At 38.5% G+C, this 19,731-nt stretch overlaps 1 long non-coding RNA gene and 2 pseudogenes across 1 annotated transcript; 2 read left to right on the top strand and 1 right to left on the bottom strand.

Moving 5' to 3' along the window:
- Positions 1-5,158: 5,158 nt before the first annotated feature.
- On the bottom strand, positions 5,159-9,021 carry LOC134325488 (uncharacterized; annotated as a pseudogene).
- Positions 9,022-11,046: 2,025 nt separating this feature from the next.
- Positions 11,047-12,806, top strand: LOC134325481 (uncharacterized; annotated as a pseudogene).
- Positions 12,807-19,304: 6,498 nt separating this feature from the next.
- On the top strand, positions 19,305-19,621 carry LOC134318041 (uncharacterized). The gene is made up of 2 exons (XR_010013322.1): positions 19,305-19,369; positions 19,470-19,621. It is a non-coding gene; the product is annotated as an uncharacterized LOC134318041 (long non-coding RNA).
- Positions 19,622-19,731: the final 110 nt, after the last annotated feature.

The following is a 19,731-nucleotide window of genomic DNA, read 5'->3' as shown; positions in this document are numbered from 1 at the left end:
ACACAAACAGCTTGTTTCTAAGCTTTTTTATTGTCTTTTGTATTTCTTCTATTTTTATTACCTTATCGTGTTGGGAGGCTTGGTTCCAAATGTACAATTGCTGCTAACATTTGTACAAATGACAAACTTGTAACTTAAACTGTACATTATCAGTAGAACCTTGTAGAGAATGAGACCCACCTTCTCCAGGAGCGCTGCCTGTACTGCAGAATCGTTCATGTTCTGATTCGACTGAACCTTCAATCTCAGGATCTGTTTGTGTCCTACATCTGTTCAGACAAAGATGAAACTGAAATGATAAAACAATCAACATTGTTGTACATATGACATTGAAAACAACTTCATCTTACCCCTGTGGCAGAAGAACGGTTTGAGGTTCGAGCACAGAGCATCAGCGGCCCGAAAATTAGATAAATAACCGCAATCTTTATACGCTACATCAGTTTTAGGTTCTCCCGGAATCCAGGTAATGTTGCCCAGGCTGGTCTGATCTGACCACTTCCAGGTGATCCTGGACAGACCAATCCAAGTCCAAAAAGATATCATACCACGTACAACAGAGGTTTCAGTTTAATCTCTCACACTGGTCAGGTCGGTGTGATGCAGTCTGCAGTAACGCTGAGCTTCAAACCAGCTCTTACTGTTAGAGATGTAAACGTACCTGCTAATCCCAGTGTTCCTCTCTGTGAGATTTAAAAACACATCATTCCAAAAGAATAAAAAATATACAGACAACAACTTAGATGATTAACATAGTGAAGTAGAATAGTTTTATAACCTGTAACTTTCTTTTTTAATACATTTACTTTTAATTTTATTTGATGTCAGACAGGATGAACCTGAGATATTTCATGTTTTATCTGCTCAACTTCATTTCATTTATTAATAAACATCCATTCCTGCACTTCAGACCTGCAACACATGGTGTTGTTTAGGGCTAGTAATGAGGTTAAAAAAAATATAATTGGTGCAAGTTTAAATAGGTGATGTTAAGGATTTGCATATTTCTCCCTCCACAGTGCAGAATATCATTAAACCATTCAAGGAATCAGGAGGAATTTCAGTGTGTAAAGACCAAGAGCACAAGCTTAATCTGAACGCTCGTGATCTTCCATCCCTCAGGCGGCATCAAGAACCACCACTCACTAGCTGATATAACCACATGGGTGAGGGATTAGTTTATCAAACCTTTATCAAGCACTACAATACAGAGTTACTGCACAAATGATACTTAAACCTTTACTGTGCAAAAAAGAAGTCTTATGTTAACCATGTCCAGAAGCGGCGTCGACTTCTCTGGGCTCAGAGGCATCTAGGCTGGACCATCACACAGTGGAAACGTGTATTGTCATTAGATAAATCAGCATTCCAGGTCTTTTTTTGGAAAATATGTACGCCGTTTGCTCCGGACCAAAGACGAAAAGGATCATCCAGACTGTGACATGGCCCCATGCCGTGAAAGACTTATGGACTTGTTGCTAATGAGTGCCCTTGGTAAAGGTCATTTACACTTCTGTGATGGCAGCATTAATGCATAAAAGTACATTGAGATGAGCAAATGAGCAATGAATTATTACATCAAACACTATAACAAGCCCACTTACCATCATAGCACACAAAGGAAAACACATCAGTGCATTCTCTGTCATGCCAAGTACCATCGTATCTAAAACGAGCACACTCCTGTTTCTTTCCAGTATTGTCCGGCTGATCAAAATACCAAAACGTTACAGCTCCTAGACTCTCATTTCTGTAGGACCAGCGCCATTCATGTGATTCTTTGTACAAACCAACCCAAGCATCAGAAGTGAACTGGTTCATCTGAGCTTCAGTTTGAAGTCTTGCCATGTCAGCATCACTGCTGATGGTAGCCAGGTCGGTGTACGTAGCTCTGCAGTAAGTCTGAGCATCGTACCATGTTTTATTCTGCTGGATCAGATAGTATTTATGCTGGGCGAGAGGTATGAGGGTGGAGACTCCTGTAGAACAGATTAATTCATTTATTAATTCATTTACCCAAAACAACAGTCATTTATACATTTATCTTACTAGTTATTCATGCATTCATTAATACATTAATCCTTTTAGCAGTCACCATTTAGCAGACGCCTTTATCCAAATCAACTTACATTACTGGGACAGCATACAGCCTAAGCAATTGAGGGTTAAGGGCCTTGCTCAAGGGCCCAACAGTGACAACCTGGCAGTGATGGGGCCTGAACCAGCGACCTTCTGATTACAACACCTGGTCGATGCGTGGAGCGGATGAAGCATGCCCCACTTCCGACTACCAGGCCAGATACTACATTTGATCTTAGCCAAAAGGCCAAGAACCTAATTTAGCGTAGTCAATTTCAGGACCAATGAACCCAAATGATCAAGTGCAACAAAGGCAGGAAAAAACCTTTTTAAATATTACAAGAAAGAAACCTTGAACCAAACTCCACTATACTCAACAGGGACCCATCATTCATGGGTGGCTAAGAAGATAGTGTAAATAGATTGGAATTCAATTATATCCCCTCCATGCACTCTCTCAACCGGTGTTCCTCAGGGCTCTGTACTTGGTCCACTTCTTTTCTCTATCTACACCCACTCTCAGGGTAAGGTCATAGCCTCCCATGGCTTCTCCTACCACTCCTATTCAGATAATACTCGGCTTATGTTAAGTCATACAGACTAAAACAAACAATGCAACAGCACCACATACATGCCATCATCTGGTCCATAAGCACACTGAAGATCAAACGGCTTATAAAAGTGCAAACCACTAACTTTAACAACAGTTTCTCTATCATCCCCCTCAGACACTCTAAATGCATGGTAATGCTCACTGAAATACTCTGTCACCAGTGTATTAACTGTAAAATAAATACATTCATGTACTAAAAGAATCTTGGTGATTTTCAAGAAGACTGGAACCTCATGCTTTATTTCATTGCAAACAATAAGCCCTACTCTGTATTCTGTGCCATCAATCCTAACCCAGTTAGTGAAATAGACACTTTCATCTACAGGAATTTCAAGTGAGTTGGCTAGCTCTTTACCACAATAATAATCTGAAAGAGAAAACAAAGACATTGGGCCACATTCTTTATGCTGCAACCTTAAGGTGTCCCAGTGATATCCAATGGACATTTGGTGTTTTTTGGCTAGAGATTTTGTGACATTCTTAAAGTTCTTCAGCGTGTTCTTAAACAGTTTATGCTTTGCTTCAAACCTCATACTCCAGGTGTGTAAGAGAGGGCCAATCTTCCTAATACACGAAGGGTAGTGTATCATAAAATGATGCTTTGGTATTAAATTTCGATCGGGGTACAGTAGTGTAAAAAGCTGGTGGTGTTCACAAATTAAGTGTTTAAGTGCTACAGTCATGCCATAAGTGAGATTTGGTGAAAAAATTATGTTCATTATTTGCAACAAAAGAAGCAGAAGGTTCCAATTTCGATTCTCAGGTGGAACCACATCTCCAAAGAGCAAAGGAGTGTTTCTGACAAGGCACAGAGTTTGAACGGAATTCAGTCCCAAATTGTTTCCACTGTTCTCTAAATTTACATTTGTTGGGCAGTTTTTACGTTCCAAGTATCCATAGTCAAATGAATAGATTCGCGAAAGCAGATCTTGCTTTGAGATAAAGTTCTCAGTCAAATAACCAAACAACAACTTAAGTTCATACTGAGCCACTCCTTCGAGAACATCATGCATGATATCAAATGAAAAATTGTTGCACACATGAAAAAACTGCAGTGTGTTCAATGACGAACATCTTTTGATGCCATACACAGAGTTAAGTTGTGGGTTTGACTGGAGAGTTTCAAAATGCATTTCAAAACTTGCCTTTTCACGCATTATAACTTTACGGTCATCCTCACAATAAACATTCTGGGCATCAGCCTTATCGATCAAGCATAAACGGCAGAAATACTGCCCACTGAAGGACTCTGTAAAACCAAGAATAGCATGCATTGCCAAATTATCTCCTGTAATTTGGCTGATTGTGCCATAAACTTTTTCAGTGGATATAGGCAAATATATTCCCTCACTTTCGAGTGTTTTAAGGTCTAAAATCAAAGGTTGCAGAATCAGATCAAATCCATATTTCTTTAAGTCTTGGCAATGAAACAGAGACACTAAATGTATATTCAACACTGCAGAATTGAATTTTGGAGGCAGGTTTCGTAACACAAAATAAAGGCAGCCTATCTTGTGAATGCCATGTTTTGAGCCAAGAGGATTGGCTGTCTCAAAGTCGTCATAATAGAGCTGGATTTGCAAGGCATTTGTAAACTTAGAGAACAGAGGATGGTTCTTAAAGTAACTTCCATCACTGAAGTCCTTGTACACACTTCCAGGAGATGAGGTATGTGCTTTGACCACATCACAAATCTCTGAATTTCTGAACATAAATTTCAAACTTTCCAAAATAGGAATATAAATGAAGGTGTCATTCACTGGCATTTGACTGTAAGTACCAGTTTTCTTGTCCCGTCTACTATCATACCTAACCCCCAAAACAATTTCCACTGGCTCAACAATTCCCCACTTCTCAGTAAAGAACTTCTCCCTTTTGGTATCAGAATTAAAACATGCAAAGGGGTTTTCAAAATCTTCCAAGTTTTGTTCTACAACTGACCTTATAGGAACTGTTTCAGGAACTACTGAGAGAACTTGATGCTTTATATGTGAATGCACCTCATTTGTAAATTCTTCGAGATCACAAACAATAGAAGAGACTACACTAGTGGGAGCACCACTTCCTTGTAGTTTAGCAACGACCGATGCACACATGCTTTTCATATAGTCGGAAGAAAGCACAGACCCACTCTCCTGAAAATCTCCTGTTTCCACCCGAGACTGTGTACATACATTTGGTACTGAAGTGGATGATAAGATTCCTGAAGGAAGTGCCAATAAACCACACCTCAAAGAAGAACTACTGTCAGCATCACTGTGGAACTGATGATTGGTATCTAAATGTTTTCTAAACCCAGAATATGTGGAAAACATACTTCTACATGTGTCTTGTGCACATTCCAATTTAAAATTTAAGTTAGGATAAAAGCCATGGCCTAATCTTAAGTGACTTATGAGGGCTTGACTAGTTGTATATAATGCATTGCATCTAAAGCAAGACAACATCCTCAAGTTGTAGTTTTCTCTAGTTGTTCAACAGTTTTGCACGTAGCTCCTTTACTCTTGGTGACTCTTGTTTTTCCAACATCAATAAGGTAGACAGTTGTTTGAATGAAAGTGTAGAAGTTACAAAGCGCACCATCATATGTCAAATTAAAAACAAAATGAGCTTTGAAAAGCTCATCAAATGCACCAAGAGAACCAGCAGTCTGACATGGGATGAGCTTCTTGTCAAGGGCTACATAGTAACTGTTTATCTGACCTCGGCTTCGTCCTACAGCAAGAAGGTTTGGCTGTCGTTCTTCTTTTTGTCGAAGATGTTCTTCAATACTGTTGCAAGACTTAAAGGGGAAAAAAACCATTCCAATCACATTCAACCAAGACCAGAGCACAAAAATGTAGAGCTTTCTCTTCTTACACTTACCTTATGATACACCACAAGTCTGTCAGCAGCATCTGTAGCACTAATTTTCACAGCTTTCTTTCCCCCAGGTGGAGGTGGAAGCAGATGAATAAGCAAAAGCAGAGTGGCCATGTCACTGTCCCAGTCTGAGGATGAGCAAAAAATCATTTGTAAAATCTAATTAATAGAAAAAAAAAATTTGTGAGGAAAAAGTTAGCACACCCCCATTAGAGTGGATCAGGGCAATTAGAAATAAGCTGTTCCACTGTCCGCAAAATAATTTACAAAGGGAAACAAGTGCCAACATGTCCATGTCTGACCATCCTAGCAAGTTCAGCACAAGAGCAAACCACATGATACGTAAAGAAGTCTCCAACAATCTTACAACGTCATCATGGGACCTACAGGTACTTTGACATCCACTGTTGCAAGAACTACCTGTAGGTCCTGTGATGACGTTGTAAGATTGTTGGAGACTTCTTTACTTATCGTGTGGTTTGCTCTTGTGCTTGTTTGCAGTCGTTTTACTTTTAAATGATTTAGCAGACTAGAATGGCTGATTATAATTGCTCTGAGATCTTTTAAAATCCCTTTACAGCTTTATCTGCATCTAAAGTATATGATCTAAAGGCCTCAGAGAGCTCTCTGGATCACCTACAAAATTATTTTTAACCATGTTGTAATCATTGCAGCTGATGTGGTGCACCTGACAAATTTTAGACATTTTTAGTAGTAATGAATGTGAAAGTGTTCTATTATTGACGCTATGTCCATATATTGTACAAGAAGTCGATAACAATTATCCTGACAGACCTAGCTACAAATGTAAAATTAATTATACAGGCTGAAGAGAATAAAAAAATGAATTGGCATAAAACAGCAATACATAAAGCAAGTTTACATTAAAATGCCATTGACTGATAGCAGAATGACTGTGCTTTTTTCGGTACAAAAAGCAATTTATTCTTACTGGAGTGATCGTCAGTATCGGTTTCTTTTCTTGCTGACAACAGAAGGGAGCGCACAGGAGGAGTCAACGTCAGGCTCCCAGCTTCTTCAATGATTTTTGTTTTTAAGGCAGTGTCCCATCTTTCCAACATCTTGGAGGCTGTTTCAGCATTGAACAGAAGGGTGAAATCTTGGTTCACCTTAAAAAAAAAAAACAGATAAAGAAATTAGACAACTATGCTTAGTAAGAGCACCTGTAATAGTTAGCTTCTTGTCTACTTACTAGTCCTTTGGTGTCTAAAAAACGTGGAAAGGTTTGAAGAACATCAGTTGTTGTATCTAGGTTGTGGACAAGTTCATATCTATGATGAAAAGTTTCCTTCATCTTCAGGAATATCTGAGCTTCGTCTGAAGTATGGGTGAGAAAGGCAATGGCCTCTCTTATGCCATCTTCATCAAGCTGCTTTTCAGGGTTGGTTGATCTCTTGAAGGATGGACCTCCTCCTAAGCCAAAGTCAGTATCATGCCTCTTGCCAAGACGATGAGACATGTTTCTCTGTACAGTCTTCAGGCGCCATGCAAGATAGCCTGTTCCACTATCAGCATCATAGAAATGTTCCTGTAGCATTTAAAGACAAAAAGATTAGCTCATTGTAATATTTCCAGCTGATGAGTTAAACAGTTACACTTAAAAACAGAGGCAGACTGACGCCTCTTTTCCAATACACAGGAGAAAGCATATAGGGTTCTGAACGAGCTGATTTTTTGAAAACCCCATTCATTTTTGCAATTAAAAATCGGGCTTAAACCCAATACCAAATATGGGCATAAGAAAGACTACAAAATGACACATGACTTCAGTGGTCTATACAAATATGTAATCAACTTACGTAGCCTTTCTTTGAGAATGGATCACGCAGTGATGGAAAAAGCGTCACAATACCAAGAGCATATTGCTCTTTCTGTTTACGTGTGGGAATCCTCCTTGAATAGCAAAAACAAGTACAGATGCTGAATTCATGTTTATATGCAACAGTGTATAGATACGGTTTATACATACAAATACCAAAGACACAAAACATTAATACCACAATACCAGGGGCAGCCATGGCCTGGTGGTTAGGGAACTGGATCAATCCCCTGGCAGGACATGACTGAAGTGTCCCTAGTTTTCATTTGTGTGTGTGTGTGTGTGTGTGTGTGTGTGTATTTACCTGCACAAATGGGTTAAATGTGGAGGTTAAATTCCTGTGTGTGCAAGTACAGTGGTGAATTTGTGCTTTTTAATTCTACCAGACAATATAACCTTCTTTACACTCATGCATTGATTCTTGGCACCCAACACCTTGTTGCCATTTGATGGTTTGTTCTCGTCTTCTGACCACTGCTAACCAGGAGCACCCAACGAGCCTTGCTGTTTGGAAGATGCTCTGACCCAGTTGTCTAACCATCACTATTTGGCACTTGTCAAAGCAGCTCAGATTCTTACATTTGCCAATTGCCAAATGTTTAATGCTGACTACAGGAGGAATATTTAAGAACATGTAGTGCTTGGAGCGCTAAGTGTATGGAGCTGCGTAACCAACCGGTCAGATTGTGTTTATGTTTAGGGGTATTGTTTCTGCAACATTATTTGTTTCACAAATTACATCAGTTTTTAAATATGCAAATAATGTAACTTATAGGTAAAAACCATTAACTAAAAATCAAAACCAAACCTATTAAGACTTACCCATGCACCTCTATCATATGTCCAACCACTATGTTGACAAGAACTCTTCTAGTCTCACTTGATAGTGTATTATTTGAGCCATATTCAGCAAGAACTGCGTCTCCACCTGCTTTCTGTGTTAAAGCATCATAGACCTCCTTTAAAACAAAAACAATAACACTAAGCAAAACAAGTAATTTAAAGTACGTTTTACAAACACACAAACATATTTTATAGTACCATTTTTGCCACATCTGCTGATTCTTCTACTGTTTTAGATTTTGCAGAATGCTCTGGTGTTCGGTCTACATCACTCGACGAGCTTGATCTAGACAAAGTGTCTGTACAAGAACTGCTCTCTGCATGTGAAGGCCCAGACACTGAAACAGAAGATTAACTTAGTAGTAGTGGTTGTAAAATCTAGCCCTGCTATTTCAAGTAAATGTGTCAGACAAGCTTTAAGGCACAGAATAGTTCAGGCCTCCAGCACTGACAACTACTGCTTTAAGGAAAAAAATAAAATGATACCTTTATTGCTGTCTCTGATCAATAGCATCATGTCAGGTTTTGCAAGAAGTAAATCTAGCAAAATATCCTCATCAATCTCAGTTTCCGAGTCATCATAAAGGCATAAAAGTGTCTCCGTAGGAAGCCCAAACTTATTCTGAACTGAACATAACACATGCAAATTAAAATAATGTTGAAAAACAAAAAATAAAGTAGAATCTAAGTGAAATTTACCCTCAGAAATGAAGTCAGCATAAGTAAATCCATCCTGAAGCTTGATGAATTTTTTTGAGTTCTCAAATTTAACTTTCACCAGCATAATTTACATCTGGAAGATAATATAAATACTGTTATAGGCAATAAAAAAGTATTTATTTTTTTTCTGACACCACATAAGTGTCAGTTCTGGCTCACTGTATCCTCATTCAAACAGGTTTTCATAATAAATCAAAGGGAGTAACGTAGACTGATTGAGCTGAATGGTCAGAAAACTGCGTTCCTGGGTCAGCTGCAGTTCCAGAGTCTGCCAAACACAGTAGAGGTGCGATTCTGAACACACAGATTCAGTGCTGACGTATTGAATCGATTCATTCTAGAGAACCAATTCTTTACTACTATTTCAGTAAACATTTAAATTAATTCGACTCGTTACCGTTTATTTTACTGAATCGGTTCTTTGAGTGTAACGTTCAACTATGTCATTTTAATATGGAATCATTATCGAACCGATTCGATTCCGTGTAAAGTTGCCACGAAGTGAATCCCATTAGTGCCCATTCAGTAAACAGGTAGGATATTTATGACAATTAAAACTATTAAAACAGACTATAACTGCAGTGGATTTTATCTGTTGCTCAATAAATGTGACTGTTTATTTTTTCTAAGATTCTAAGTTGTTGTACATACTTCCTGTCTACTTTAACAGTATCATCATAAATGAAGAAAAGTTTTACATAGCAATTCATTTACATGAACCTCCATTAAAAGTTAAAAACGCGGTTTAAAACTCACGTTTTAAAATAAAAATTACAAATATTCACCACGGCTGAAATACATGCAGTGTACGAAAACACCGTTGCTTGTTTGCCAGCAGGTGTTCGAATACTGACGTTCCATTCTGAGGATAGTTTGTTCGAAGCTATTGGTCCAAAATTACCCAATTAAAATGCATTTTGGTTGCTGAGCGGGTATTTCATAGCTCAACCAATCATAGCCGTATGACTACGGGCATTTCCGTAATATCCACTAAAACTCGAAAAATACCGAAATGTAATACTGAGCTCCTACTTTAATGATGCGAGTTCGGGCTCATTTGATCGTGTAGGCAGTACCACACTTCACATTATAAACTCACAACGACCGATGTGGTCTCACTTTACACGCTATTAAAGATTTTGTTTTTTTACATTTCAGGGCCAGATTACTTATTTGCTTTTAATAGGTCCGTGTACCTTTGGTAATTCGTTTTTCACTTTAAATCCCAACGTTGAAAAACAAGAAAACGGGGCGTTATTCGTTTTTCGTTTTAAGATCAAATATCAAATAACAAGCAAACAGAAATTGAAAAACGGGTCGTATTTTATTTTCACCATTCGCTATTTATTTTTAATACATATTACTGAAAAACGGGAAAACGGGCTGTTTATCGTTTTTCGTTTCAAGGTCAGAAGATAAAAACAACAACAAACAAAATTGAATAACGGGTCGTTTTTCATTTACCTAATTTTAATATTTCCTATCATTTCAACCGGAAGTAAACGCATAAGCGGTATAAACTAGTGTTAGCTGCGTAGTTTTTACTTAAGTCAGTAGCATAGCCAGCTAATATACTGGTTCATAAGACAATCTAGATGCAGTAAAACTAAACATTGTGCCACGTTAAAGTAACGAGTGTAAGGTCTATATTTTTTTTTTTACAGGTTTCAACTCCGTCCTTATATTTAACAAATGACGCCAATGTGGTGATATTTCCTGGGTCCTCGGGCTTTTTTAGCCCTTTGGATCTCAGCGCGGGGTGTCACTATGAAGACAGTGTGACTGATGCGTAAAACACAGGCTTATTACATTAAATAATATGTTTAGCAAATTGAGATATTTAACACCATTAGATTTGATCTATCAGCAAAAGTCCAAAAATATGTAGATGGGATTCCCGTACTGGCATCTGAGGTACTGGAGATATGAGGTATTCTCATCCTAAACACACCCCATAGAAGGTGCCGCCACTGTGCAAAGGAGTTTGCGCACTTTTAATCCAGTTTGCCGCCGAAATAGTCAGAACAGGCACAATAAAATGGTTTTGCAGATTTATGCCGAGTTTATTTTGGATATGGCAAAAAAAGGCATGTCATCCATTGAAATCAGCGATGTGCTTACTTATCAGTTTGGGGTTCAGAGAGGGTTTTCGGCCAGGAATGTCAGAAAGTTTTGTGTGGAATGTGGATTTTTCCGTACAAGTCGACTGTCGGATTGTCATTTGGAACTGGAGATGGCCAGATCTGTTAATGAGGTTCGTGATGGATAAGACAGTAGCACAGAGTCAGTATGGTCTGTTAGCAGAATGGACATAAATGTACAAAATTGATAACTATTAAATAATTGAATGGACTGCTTATATAGTGTACACTTTCAAGACAGGACCAACATTTGACGTAAGATGATGACAGGCTATCTGTTGACAAAAGGAATCCACGTTGCAGAACGACGTGTTGGGGAATTACTGAGAACAACACATCCACCCTACCATGAAGCCAGGCGCCAAGTAAAGCAAAAAAAACATAATGCAGGGCTTGTTTTTGTTCACAATTTCTTGCTGTTTAAATAGACATAGTCCTATCTAAATTGTTTCACTTTGTTTTTCAAGGGGGCACGTAACCTTAACCCTGTTCCATATCATGCGGAATATGTGGGTCACAAACTTCACATGGATCAGAACGAAAAACTAGCAATGTTTGGGGTCACTCACGTTGTGGCAGTTGATGGTTTCAGCCGAAAGATAGTTTCCCATTCCACTATGCCAGTAAAAAACAATCTAATAATTTATGAGGAAGTGTACAGGTACAAGATCACGTATGATATATAATGAAATGATATATAATGCATTTTGATCTTTACTATTCATGGTGACCCTTTTTACATTTTGTTTATGCTTAACAGACCTGCAGTCCTTGCTTATGGCATGTGGGATCAGATCAGAGTTGATCATGGCAAGGAGTTTTATTTGACATTGTTCATTCAGGAGATTTTGTCATCATTCCGGCATAACATCAAAAGGATGGCCTACCTGCAAACCCCGTCAACTAGGGTATAAAAAGTACCTAATTTTTTTATCAGTTTTTTCAGACCCTGGTGGACTGTTCACATATATAGCAATATATTTTTCTAACTCAGAACCACATTGTGGAACGCATTTGGCCAGAGATAAATGGACGCATCAACTATCCACTTAAAACCGCTCTTATACAGTTGGTGGATCAGGAAGCAATAGACATGGACGACAGAGTAGTGCAATACTGTGTATCCAACCTCACCTGCAGGCTGTCCCAGATCGGTGTTAGCAGAGTTGTAGACAGCTGGAATGCACACAGGATTCCAGGTAATAAAAAGTGATGTAACTCCTATCACTCAGTTGATAATGCATATTAATGTTATCTTATTTGATATTACTTGTTACTAGCTGCTTTTTATTTAAAACAAATTCCATGTTGAATTCCAATAGATACAAGCTATTTGTTGGACAGCAACAATATTATGTGACCTAAAATCCCACTAATCAACACATTCTTTATGCTTACAACAGGGAAGGGTGTTCCAAATGTCTTAGCTGCAAGTGGGTGTCCTAAACAAATAGCAGATGAGCTACTGCCACATGCATCACAGGCAGCGGACCTGTACAGAGAGCAACTGAGATCCTCTCTAACAAGAGATTCTGTATTTGGGACGGACCCATTCTCAACAACAGATGACAAGACAAGAGTAGAGAATACATTTGCAGAGACCTATCCAAACATTTATCTTTTATTGGAAAGTGCTGTAAACAATGACCCAACCATGTTTAAAGATGCATTGCTACATCTGATCCATGTAACTAAAAGATTTGCATGAAATAAAACATCAATCAAACTCCAACATTGGCCCTAATTGAAACTTGCAACACTGGCAAAAAATAACACCTTAATTGCCATACAATAAATAAAGTTAAGTAACAGTTTTTGATGCATTTATCCTGCCTGTTTACTTGAAGGTGTGATGTAAAAAAATTAATTAAGATCATCTGTGACTATATTGGCAAACATGTGGAGAAGAAAACTATCAATATGGATATTTTGTGGACAGCAGTGTGGGAAACAAGTCCTTAAAACTTTAGGAAAGTGTAAAGAAGCGGTATGAGGTTGATCTCAAGACTAGAAGACACACAGACTGTTGAAAACACTACAAACTGTTAGTGTGTGATTCTTAGTTTGGCTTCATGTTTGGTGTATCAGTCATTATTTCAAAAACATTTATATTTATTTATTAGGATTTTAACATCATGTTTTACACACTTTGGTTATATTCATGACAGTAACGGTAGTTACTCATTACATTCATCAGTTCAAGTTTAATATTAAACACAGTCATGGACATTTTAGTATCTCTAAATAACCTGACTGCATTTTTTTGAACTGTGAGAAGAAACCAGAGCTCCCAGAGGAAACCCACACAGACACAAGGAGAACATACCAAATTCCACACAAAAAGGACCCAGACCACTCCACCTGGGAATCGAACCCAGGACCTTCTTGCTGTGAGGCAACAGTGCTACCCACTACAAAAATATTTGGGCAGTTATTTTTGACACTGTAGTATTTATGAGGACACTATAGCTCCTCTAGTCTCAAAGACAACCTCACACCACAATAAAGCTTTTTCAATGAAATTCTGGGGCGGCTCAGTGGGTAGCACTGTCACCTCACAGCAAGGAGATCTTGGGTTCAAGTCCCAGGGGGTCCTGTCTGTGTGTAGTTTGCATGTTCTCCCCGTGTCTGTGTGGGTTTCTTCCCACAGTACAAAGACATGCAAGTGAGGTGAAATGGAGATACAAAATTGTCCATGACTGTGTTTGACATTAAACTTGGAACTGATAAATCTTGTGTAAGCAGTAATTACCTGTCCTGTCATGAATGTAACCAAAGTGTAAAACATGACGAATCCTAATAAATAAATACATGATAAAAACTTCTGTGCCTAATCTTTAATGTTTCTTTTTCTCCTTTAAGTGAACACAGGATAAAAACACCAAAACAGTGGCTAAACATTACTGTAGTGGAGCATGTGAGCAATTCTTTTTTGACGGATAGTGTACTTTTACATTGCCAGGAAAACTTCATCTGAGAAAAACATTAGTCATCTCCAATCACTTCTTTGATGGTAGATAATGCCTCACACAAGCCCCGAACCACATGAACATGGTGGGTAAAGTTCTCCTCTCTACACATAAGACAGTACGTGGATGTTCGTATCCACTCTTCAATGCACGTTTTGCAGCCAATTAGGGTCTGGCAGCAAACAGCAAACATGGGGACAACAATAAATCCTGCAAGATTAAAGACATGTATTATTATTTTAACCTGTTATTTTACAAATTTCAACAAATTTCAAAATTCTCTCTTCAAATTGAATACCCACTTACCCTTACACACCATACAGCTTAGGGATTCCTTTATTTTTTTGGACTGGGTGGATGTTAGGAAAACCATGCTGCTGTTGGTCAGGGCCACCTCTGATAACTCCCGAATTGTAGCTGTTACAGCGTCTAAACTTTGAGATGCCAGCAACAATTCCTCAATTTTCTCACTCACATCACTTAAGGCTGAGGCACCCTCGTCTTTTCGGCTGTTAAAAGATATTACATCAGTGTATCATTTACCAGAAATGACAATCCATATGCAGAATGAAATGGTTTGTTACCTCAGTCTTTTTCTTTTTGCTCCCTGAAAATTACGGAAGTCTTGTTCATTCACCGCTAAGATCTTCCTAGCGTTCTGTCTCCAGTACTGAGACCCTTAAAACGACAATGCTTATATTAAATAACAAATAAAACATAAGGATCAAAAAAGTAAATTGACCAAAATCAGAATTAAGAGAGTTGTTGTTCCAAATATGCAATCAACCAGTTAGTTATTTTGATTTGGGCTGATCTGTGCTGTCGCTTTATGAGTTAAATAACCTGAGGGATGCAAGAGCACTCGTGCTACATTTGAATATTTCTACTATGCCTGTACTACAGTGTTGCAGCATAATTATGTGACTCATTGTGTCTGCAGCCACCTACATATTAAAATAGGCAACTGATTTTTCAGTAAAACTTTACAACGCCAGTTAGAAGCAAATATAACTACTTTGTTAGCCATTTTAAACTTTTATTTTAAAATAAATCCACCAAATTTTTTTTTTTACAGCCATCAACCAATTAGGCTGTAAAGAAATCAAAATCAGCCATCAAAATCATGAGTGTTCCATCTGTAGTAAAATATCCTAAACAGAAAGAAAATGACAAGCCTTCTATTCTATAAGATACAAGCTAACTGAATATCATTTCCTACCCTTTGTTCCTTCTGACTCCAAAATTTCACTGCCCTGTGTGTCAGTTAGTATTATGGGATCGTAATTGTTAAGTGCCTCCTGAACTTTGCCAATGATCCCCTGAACTGTTGCTTCACTCTCCATGAACCTGATTATGACCATTCGACTAGGAGTAAGCTTGCCTCCAATGAAATCTGCAATGTATATTGACCTGTAAAAAAATGTCAACACCCTTTTTAGTCATACAATCAGTACTGCTTTATTTATGAGTATGGTAACAGTTAAGGTATAAGCTAAACAAGTAAGCCTATACTGAGAATGTGGCTACTCTTGCTGTCCCAATAACAACAAAATAGTACCTTTAAAAAAAATGATAGAGCTCTAAACCATTACAAAGGTTTTTTTTTTTAATCTGACAGTTTTCAATTTACAGTTGTAATATTCGTTTTTATTGTGTTTCTTCTTCTATTACAGTATCCAGTCTGAGCAATTGGTCTGGCAGTGGTGGGGCTTGAACCAGCGACCTTCTGATTACTAGTCCAGTACCTTAACAACTAGGCTATGACTGTCATAAATCATGACTCATAGTGTGTGTGTATGTATATGTATATATATACATATGTATAGATACATATACATATACATCAGAATCAGAATCAGAATCAGAATCAGATTTATTGGCCAGGTATGTGGATACACACAAGGAATTTGTTTCCGGCTGATGGTATCTCTCTAGTAATGGTACGATACTGTGTACAAGCAACGTATACATTAAACATTAAACACAAAATCACAAAGATTATCCAAACTATAAGATTATATACACACAATATACAGATATGTAATTTAGCAGCATCTGAATATTTACAAAACAGTAAAGTGCACAACATGTAGAATGGGTACTACAGTGTAGTCAGTTTGGCAGCAGATGAATATTTTTACGCTTACGTGTTATGTATTATCAGTCATTTATTTATTTAGGAGGGAGATGGCCTGTGGGAAGAAACTGCTTTTAAATCTGGTGGTTTTAATGTGGATGGATCTATAGCGCCTGCCGGAGGGGAGGGGTTGGATAAAGTAATGTCCAGGGTGTGAGGAGTCAGTGATAATTTTCTCTGCCCGTTTCTTGGTTCTTGAAGTATACAAGTCCTGGATAGAGGGCAGAGGAGCACCAATGATTTTTTCAGCTGTATATACATATACATATACATACCGTATATATACATATATATATATATATATATATATATATATATATATATATATATATACAGGGGTTGGACAAAATAACTGAAACACCTGGTTTTAGACCACAATAATTTATTAGTATGGTGTAGGGCCTCCTTTTGCGGCCAATACAGCATCAATTGGTCTTGGAAATGACATATACAAGTCCTGCACAGTGGTCAGAGGGATTTTAAGTCATTCTTCTTGCAGGATAGTGGCCAGGTCACTACGTGATGCTGGTGGAGGAAAACGTTTCCTGACTCGCTTCTCCAAAACACCCCAAAGTGGCTCAATAATATTTAGATCTGGTGACTGTGCAGGCCATGGGAGATGTTCAACTTCACTTTCATGTTCATCAAACCAATCTTTCACCAGTCTTGCTGTGTGTTTTGGTGCATTGTCATCCTGATACACGGCACCGCCATTGGATGCACATGGTCCTCCAGAATGGTTCGGTAGTCCTTGGCAGTGACGCGCCCATCTAGCACAAGTATTGAGCCAAGGGAATGCCATGATATGGCAGCCCAAACCATCACTGATCCACCCCCATGCTTCACTCTGGGCATGCAACAGTCTGGGTGGTACGCTTCTTTGGGGCTTCTCCACACCGTAACTCTCCCGGATGTGGGGAAAACAGTAAAGGTGGACTCATCAGAGAACAATACATGTTTCACATTGTCCACAGCCCAAGATTTGCGCTCCTTGCACCATTGAAACCGACGTTTGGCATTGGCACGAGTGACCAAAGGTTTGGCTATAGCAGCCCGGCCGTGTATATTGACCCTGTGGAGCTCCCGACGGACAGTTCTGGTGGAAACAGGAGAGTCGAGGTGCACATTTAATTCTGCCGTGATTTGGGCAGCCGTGGTTTTATGTTTTTTGGATACAATCCGGGTTAGCACCCGAACATCCCTTTCAGACAGCTTCCTCTTGCGTCCACAGTTAATCCTGTTGGATGTGGTTTGTCCTTCTTGGTGGTATGCTGACATTACCCTGGATACCGTGGCTCTTGATACATCACAAAGACTTGCTGTCTTGGTCACAGATGCGCCAGCAAGACGTGCACCAACAATTTGTCCTCTTTTGAACTCTGGTATGTCACCCATAATGTTGTGTGCATTGCAATATTTTGAGCAAAACTGTGCTCTTACCCTGCTAATTGAACCTTCACACTCTGCTCTTACTGGTGCAATGTGCAATTAATGAAGATTGGCCACCAGACTGGTCCAATTTAGCCATGAAACCTCCCACACTAAAATGACAGGTGTTTCAGTTATTTTGTCCAACCCCTGTACATTCATACAACAGACAAACATATAAGCTACCTATCCAGCTCTCACCGCAGCCACCCAGTCTCCCACACTGGGATACACGCTGACGGTAAGCCTGGATACCACGGCCGCAAGGCTTTCTGGGTATAGCCCTTGCCGGCTCCTCCCACTGACGCTACAATATATATATATATATATATATATATATATATATATATATATATATATATAAATAATATATATAAATAATATTAAAGACAAAACAAATCACACAAAACAAGACAAACCCACAAGACCTAAGCTAAGCTAAATGCTAACACTGAACAGGAACCTAACCCCTAACAAGACAGAACTAAACAAAACTAAACAGAGCTAAACTAACTAAACAGGCTAAACAGAATAACAAAAAGGCTAAATAGGGTAAACAGACTAAACAATACTAAACAAAGTTTAAACAGGGCTTACAAACAGGCTAATGAGTTAAACATGCTAACTAAACTAAACAGAGACTAAACAGACTAAACAAGACAGAATCTTAAACTCTAAACAAGACTAAACAGCAAGGGACATAAACAAACTAGACATAAACAAAACTTACTAAGGAAATGGCTGACAGACAGACTGACGGACAGACAAACAGAGTTAAACAAGCAAGTCAACAAGCCAGTACTAATGGTCTGAGTTACAGGGGAAAATAATCTCCAACACAGTCATCCAGCGCTCTCCTTAAATAGGAGGCAGCTGGAGCTAATCAGCTAAAGAGACCAATTATAAACGAGGGCGTGGCAGGAGACTGAGTGTGCACACGAGGAGGGGGCGTGGCACACAGGAGCTCCATAGCCACAAAGGCTCAAAGCGTGACAGTTATATATTGTGTGGAGTTAACTAACAAACTACAGTGTTATTTTAACACTAACCCAGTGTCGGTTATATATTGTGTGGAGTTAACTAACAAACTACAGTGTTATTTTAACACTAACCCAGTGTAGGTTATATATTGTGTAGAGTTAACTAACAAACTACAGTGTTATTTTAACACTAACCCAGTGTAGGTTATATCTTGTGTAGAGTTAACTAACAAACTACAGAGTTATTTTAACACTAACCCAGTGTAGGTTATATCTTGTGTAAAGTTAAATAAAAAACTACAGTGTTATTTTAACACTAACCCAGTGTAGGTTATATCTTGTGTAGAGTTAAATAAAAACTACAGTGTTATTTTAACACTAACCCAGTGTAGGTTATATCTTGTGTAGAGTTAAATAAAAAACTACAGTGTTATTTTAACACTAACCCAGTGTAGGTTATATCTTGTGTAGAGTTAAATAAAAACTACAGTGTTATTTTAACACTGACCCAGTGTAGGTTATATCTTGTGTAGAGTTAAATAAAAAACTACAGTGTTATTTTAACACTAACCCAGTGTAGGTTATATCTTGTGTAGAGTTAAATAAAAAACTACAGTGTTATTTTAACACTAACCCAGTGTAGGTTATATCTTGTGTAGAGTTAAATAAAAAACTCGGCTCTGTGTTGCTGTTCCCATCGCCGAAGCCCAACCTGAAGAGTCCGGGGCTCTGATTGAGACCGCGTGTGAAGATGAAGGTCTGGTTTAGATTCAGAAATACACGTTATACACGCTAGGTGGAGTAACGCTGGAGTTTCCTCTAACACGTGTGCATGTCGGCTCTGTGTTGCTGTGTAGGTGTCCCGATGCCGAAGTCGAGGAGAACCAGCCTGAGAACCAAACGGTTCCAGTTCTTCAACGTCTGAAGCTGAGGTGGTGACGATCCGGAGATCATCCAATCACACGCCGACTTTTCCAACATCAAAATAACAATAAAGTGCCTTCATGAACATGTTGGTTGGTTTGATTTTGTGTACGTTGGGTATTGAGGGTTAAACCAACTAAATAGCAGAGGTGGAAAGAGTAAAGTAAAATAGTGAAAGTACTATTACTTGGATGA

This window comes from Trichomycterus rosablanca, chromosome 1 (assembly GCF_030014385.1).
Source record: "Trichomycterus rosablanca isolate fTriRos1 chromosome 1, fTriRos1.hap1, whole genome shotgun sequence".
NCBI lineage: Eukaryota > Metazoa > Chordata > Actinopteri > Siluriformes > Trichomycteridae > Trichomycterus > Trichomycterus rosablanca.
This window is presented reverse-complemented; position numbering and strand designations above follow the sequence as displayed.